Source organism: Eriocheir sinensis, unplaced genomic scaffold (genome assembly GCF_024679095.1).
Source record: "Eriocheir sinensis breed Jianghai 21 unplaced genomic scaffold, ASM2467909v1 Scaffold369, whole genome shotgun sequence".
In the NCBI taxonomy this organism is placed as follows: Eukaryota; Metazoa; Arthropoda; class Malacostraca; order Decapoda; family Varunidae; genus Eriocheir; species Eriocheir sinensis.
In genome coordinates, this window is record NW_026111686.1 from 247,766 (window position 1) to 255,450 (window position 7,685).

Genomic DNA, 7,685 nt, shown 5'->3' on the forward strand with positions numbered 1-7,685 from the left:
ATAGTTTTATATAAATTTACGTTATTTTATGTGTATTTTGTATATTTATATTTATACAAATACACATTCTTTTATTGGTATTTTGTTTATTTACTTTGATACGAATTTACATTATTTTATGTGTATTTTGTATACATTTTTTTTATACGTATTTACTTCATTTTATGTGTATTTTGTATATATATTTTTATAGAAATCTACTTTATTTTATGTGTATTCGTATATATATTTTGAAACAAATTTACATTGTTTTATATGTATTTTGCATATCTATTTCAATACAAATTTACCTTATTGTATGTGTTTTTTGTATATTTAGTTTAATACAAATTTAATTTTTTGATGTGTATTTTGGTATATATATTTTTATAAATAAAAAAAATGCGTTATTTTATAGGTATTTTGCTTCTTTATTTTCATACAAATTTACATTATTTTATTAATATTCTGTGTATTTATTTTGATACGATTTTACATTATTCTATTTGTGTTTTGTACATATTTTTTTATACAAATTTACGTTATTTTAAGTGTATTTGTTTATGTATTTTCATTCAAATTTACATTATTTTATGTGTATTTTGTGTATGTATTTCAATACAAATTTACCTAATTTTATGTGTATTTTGTATATTTATTTTCATACAAATTTAAAATATTTTTGTGTATTTTTCTATATAGTTTGATACAAATTTAGGTTATTTTATGTGTATTTTGTATATCTATTTTCATACAAATACACATTCTTTTATTGATATTTTGTTTATTTATTTTGACGAGAATTTTATGTGAATTTGTTTTCATTTCATACAAATTTACATTATTTTATGTGTATTTTGTTCATGTATTTAAATACAAATTAAACTAATTATATGTGTATTTTGTATATTTATTTTCATACAAATTGAAATTTATTTTTTTGTTTTTTTGTATATGTTTTTATTCAAATTTTCGTAATCTTATAAAAATATATATACCAAAATACACATAAAATATTTAAATTTGCATTGAAATAAATATACAAAATGCACATACAATAATGTAAATTTGTATTGAAAGAGATATGCAAAAATACATATAAAACAATGTAAATTTTTTTCAAAATATATATACGAATACAAATAAAAAAACGTAGATTTCTATAAAAATATATATACAAAATACACATAAAATTAAGTAAATACGTATAAAAAAATGTATACAAAATACACATAAAATAAGGTACATTCGAATTAAAATGAATAAACAAAATACCAATAAAAGAATGTGTATTTGGATAAATATAAATATACAAAATACACATACAAAATAAACATAAAATAAGGTAGATTTGTAATAAAATATATGTACAAAATACACATAAAATAATGTAAATTTATATGAAAATATATATACAAATACACATAAAATACCATGAATTTGTATAAAAATATATATTCAAAATAAATATTAAATAATGTAAAAGCGTATAAAAATATATATACAAAGTACATATAAAATAATGTAAATTCGTATCAATATAAATCAACAAAACACCAATAAAATAATATATATTTGAATGAAAAAAAATTTACAAAATACACATAATATAACTAAAATTTGTATTAAAATATATACAAAAATACATAGAAATAATTTGAGTTTGTATGAAAATAGATATACAAAATACACATAAAACTAGGTAAATTTCTTTTGAAATGTATATACAAAATAGCTATAAAATATTGTAAATTTGTGTCAAAATATATAAACAAATTCACATAAAATAACGTAAATTTTGTATGAAAAATATATACAAAATACACATAAAATAATGTCAATTCGTATCAAAATGAATGAGCAGAATATCAATAAAATAATGTAAATTTGTATGAAAATAAAGATGCAAAATACCCAAAAAATAAAGCATTTGTTTATAAAAATACAGTTACAAAAATACACATCGAATAATTAAATTTGTATTAAAATTAATATACAAAATGCGTATATAATAAGATAAATTTGTATTGAAAAAAAATGCAACATACACGTTTACTCATACAAATTTATATTATTTTATTGGTATTTTGTTTATTTATTTTGATACGAATTACATGATTATATGTGTATTTTGTACACATTTTTTTATACGTATTTACATTATTTAATGTGTATTTTGTTTATATATTTTCATACAAATTTACGTTATTATATGTGTATTTGTATAAATATTTTGATACAAAGTTACTTTATTTCATGTATTTTGTATATATATTTCAATTCAAATTTAGCTTATTTTGTGTGTATTTTGTATATATTTTCATACAAATTTAATTACTTCTGTGTATTTTTGTATATAGTTTTATATAAATTTACGTTATTTTATGTTTATTTTGTATATTTATATTTATACAAATACACATTCTTTTATTGGTATTTTGTTTATTTATTTTGATACGAATTTACATTATTTTATGTGTATTTTGTATACATTTTTTTATACGTATTTACTTCATTTTATGTGTATTTTGTATATATATTTTTATAGAAATCTATGTTATTTTATGTGTATTCGTATACATATTTTGAAACAAATTTACATTCCTTTATATGTATTTTGCATATCTATTTCAATACAAATTTACCTTATTGTATGTGTTTTTTATATATTTATTTTAATACAAATCTAATTTTTTTGTGTATTTTGGTATATATATTTTTATTAAAAAAAAATGCGTTATTTTATGGGTATTTTGCCTCTTTATTTTCATACAAATTTACATTATTTTATTAATATTCTGTGTATTTATTTTGATACGATTTTACATTATTCTATTTGTGTTTTGTATATATTTTTTTATACAAATTTACGTTATTTTAAGTGTATTTGTTTATGTATTTTCATTCAAATTTACATTATTTTATGTGTATTTTGAATATGTATTTCCATACAAATTTACCTAATTTTATATGTATTTTGTATATTTATTTTCATACAAATTTAAAATATTTTTGTGTATTTTTGTATATAGTTTGATACAAATTTAGGTTATTTTATGTGTATTTTGAATATCTATTAAATATATATACAAAATACATATGAAATTATGTAAATACGTATAAAAATATATACAAAATACATATCAAATAATGTAAATTCGTGTCAAAATAAATAAACAATATATCATGAAAAGAATGTGTATTTGTATGAAAATAGATAATAGATAATAAATTTGTATAAAATATATATGCAAGATACACATTAAATAATGTAAATATGTATAAAAAAGTATATACAAAAAACAAATAGAATAATGTAAAATCGTATCAAAATAAATACACCGAATATTAATAAAATAATGTAAATTTGTATGAAAATAAAGATGCAAAATTCCCATATAATAGCGCATTTCTTATAAAAATATATATACCAAAATACACATAAAATTTTTAAATTTGTATTGAAATAAATATACAAAATGCACATACACTAAGGTAAATTTGTGTGGAAAGAGATATGCAAAAATACATATAAAACAATATAAATTTCTTTCAAAAGATGTATACGAATACAAATAAAAAAACGTAGATTTCTATAAAAATATATATACAAAATACACATAAAATTAAGTAAATACGTATAAAAAATTGTATACAAAATACACATAAAATAATATAAATTCGAATTAAAATAAATAAACAAAATACCAATAAAAGAATGTGTATTTGGATAAATATAAATATACAAAATACACATACAAAATAAACATAAAATAAGGTAGATTTGTAATAAAATATATGTAAAAAATACACATACAATAATGTAAATTTATATGAAAAAATATATATATATATATATATATATATATATATATATATATATATATATATATATATATATATATATATATATATATATATATATATATATATATATATATATATATATATATATATATATATATATATATATATATATATACATAAAATACCATGAATTTGTATAAAAATATATATTCAAAATAAATATTAAATAATGTAAGAGCGTATAAAAATATATATACAAAGTACATATAAAATGAAAATCAAGATGCAAAATACATATAAAATAACGCATTTTTTTTTAAATTATTGATACCAAAATACACATAAAATATTTGAACTTGTATTAAAATAAATATACAAAATGCACATACAATAAGGTAAATTTGTATTGAAATAGATATGCAAAATACATATAAAATAATGTAAATTTGTTTCAAAATATATATACGAATACACATAAAATAACGTAGATTTCTATAAAAATACATATACAATATACACATAAAATTAAGTAAATACGTTTAAAAAAATGTATACAAAATACACATAAAATAATGAAAATTCGTATAAATGTAAATAAACAATATACCAATAAAAGAATGTGTATTTGTATAAATATAAATATTCAAAATGCACATAAAATAACGTAAATTTATATAAAACTATATACATAAAATAACGCAAATTTCTATAAAAATATATGTACAAAAATGAACATTAGATAAATTTGCATAAAAATATATATACAAAACACACATTAGACAATGTAAATGAGTATAAAAATATGTATACAAAATACCTATGAAATAATCTAAATTCGTATCGAATTAAATTAAGAAATACCAATAAAATAATGTAATTTTGGATGAAAATATATATACAAAATACACATAAAATAACCTAAATACAAATACAAATATACACATAAAATAATTTAAAATTGAATGAAATAAATATACAAAATAAACATAAAATAAGGAAAATTTGTAATGAAATATATGAAAAAATACACATAAAATAATATAAATTTGTATGAAAATATATATACAAATACACATTAAATAACATGAATTTGTATAAAATTTGTATCAAAATATATACTTATACACACAATAAAATAACGTAATTTTTTTATGAAAATGTATATACAAAATACACATAAAATAATTTAAATACGTAGAAAAATATATATACAAAAAACACATAAAATAATGTAAATATGTATGAAAATATATAAACAAATACACATAAAATAATGTAAATTTGGATAAAATATATATACAGAATGAACATTAAATAATGTAAATATATATATAAAAAAATATATACAAAAAACACATAGAATAATGTTAAATCGTATCAAAATAAATAAAGAGAATATCAATAAAATAATGTAAATTTGTATGAAAATAAAGATGCAAAATATCCATATAATAACGCATATTTGCATAAAAATATATATACATAAATACATATAAAATAATTAAATTTGTATTAAAATAAATATCCAAAATGCACGTACAATAAAGGAAATTTGTATTGAAATAGATATGCAAAATACACATTAATAATGTAAATTTGTAGCAAAATATATATACGAATACTCATAAAATAGAGTAAATTTCTATGAAAATATACATACAAAATAGATATACAAAATACACATATAACTAGTTAAATTTGTATTTAAATACATGTACAAAAAACACATAAAATAATGTAGATTTGTATGAAATGAAAACAAATACATTTTATATAAAATATATATACAAAATACACATAGAATAATGTAAAATCATATCAAAATAAATACACAGAATATCAATAAAATAATGTAAATTTGTATGAAAATAAAGATGCAAAATACCCATAAAATAAAGCATATTTTTATAAAAATACATATACAAAAATACACATAGATTAATCAAATTTGTATTAAAATTAATATACAAAATGCACATACAATAAGGTAAATTTGTATTAAAAAAATATGCAAAATACACATAAAACAATGTAAATTTGTTTCAAAATATATATACGAATACACATTAAATAACGCAGATTTCTATAGAAATATATATACAAAATACACTTGAAATAATGTAAATACGTATAAAAATATATATACAAAATACACATTAAATAATGTTAATTCGTGTCAAAATAAATAAACAAAATATCAAGAAAAGAATGTGTATTTGTATGAAAATAGATATACAAAATACACATAAAATAACCTAAATTTGTATAAAACTATATACAAAAATACACAAAAATAATTTAAACTTGTATGAAAATAAATATACAAAAAACATATAAAATTAGGTAAATTTGTATTGAAATACATATACAAAATACACATAACATAATGTAAATTTGAATGAAAATATATAAACATATAGACTTAAAATAACGTAAATTTGTATCAAATATATATACAAAAAACACATTAAATAATGTAAATATGTATAAAAAAAATATACAAAACACAAATAAAATAATGTAAAATCGTATCAAAATAAATACAGAAAATATTAATAAAATAATGTAAATTTGTATGAAAATTAAGATGCAAAATACCCATAAAAGAAACGCATTTTTTAAAAAAATATATATACGAAAAAACATAAAATATTTGATTTTGTATTAAAATAAATAGATATACAAAATACACATAAAATAAGCTAAATTTGAATTGAAATATATATACAAAATACATAAAATAATGTAAATTTGTATCAAAATACTTATACAAATACACATATAATAACGTAAATTTGTATAAAAATATATAAACAAAATACGCATTAAATAATGTAAATACGTATAAAAAAATGTACAAAATACACAAATAATCATGTAATTCGTATCAAAATAAATAGACAAAATACCAATAAAATAATGTAAATTTCTATGAGAAAACATATACAAAATACACATAAATAACGCAAATATCAATAAAAATATATATAATATAATATATTTTTATACATATTTAAAATATTTAATGTATATTTTGTATATATATTTTATCCAAATTTACGTTATTTTATATGTATTTGTTTATATATTTTCATACAAATTTACATTATTTTATGTGAGTTTTGTATATGTATTTCAATACAAATTTGCCTAACTTTATGTGTATTTTCCATATCTATTTTCAAACAAATTTAAATTATTTTTGTGTATTTTTGTATATATTTTTATACAAATTTTTGTTATTTTATTTGTTTTTTGTATATATCTTTTCCTACAAATATACATTCTTTAATTGGAATTTTGTGTATTTAATTTTTTACGAATTTACATTATTTTATGTGTATTTTGTATATATATTTTTCTACGTATTTAAATTATTTTATGTGTATTTTATATATACATTTTCATAAAAATTTACGTTATTTTATTGTGTGTATTCGTATATATTTTGAAACAAATTTTATACAAATTCATGTTATTTTATGTGTATTTGTATATATATTTTCATACAAATTTATATTATTTTATGTGTATTCTTACATATATTTTATTACAAATTTACCTTATTTTATGTTTATTTTGTATATTTATTTCATTCAATATAATCAAATTTAAATTTATTGTATATGCATTTTGTATATTAATTTTAATACAAATTTAATTATTCTATGTGTATTTTTCTATATGTATTTTTATAAAAATATACTTTATTTTATGGGTATTTTGTATCTTTATTTTCATACAAATTTACGTTATTTTATTGATATTCTGCTCATTCATTTTGATACGATTTGACATTATTCTATGTGTATTTTGTATATATTTTTCATACAAATTTACGTTATTTTATGTGTATTTGTTTATATTTTGACACAAATTTACAATATTTTATGGGTATT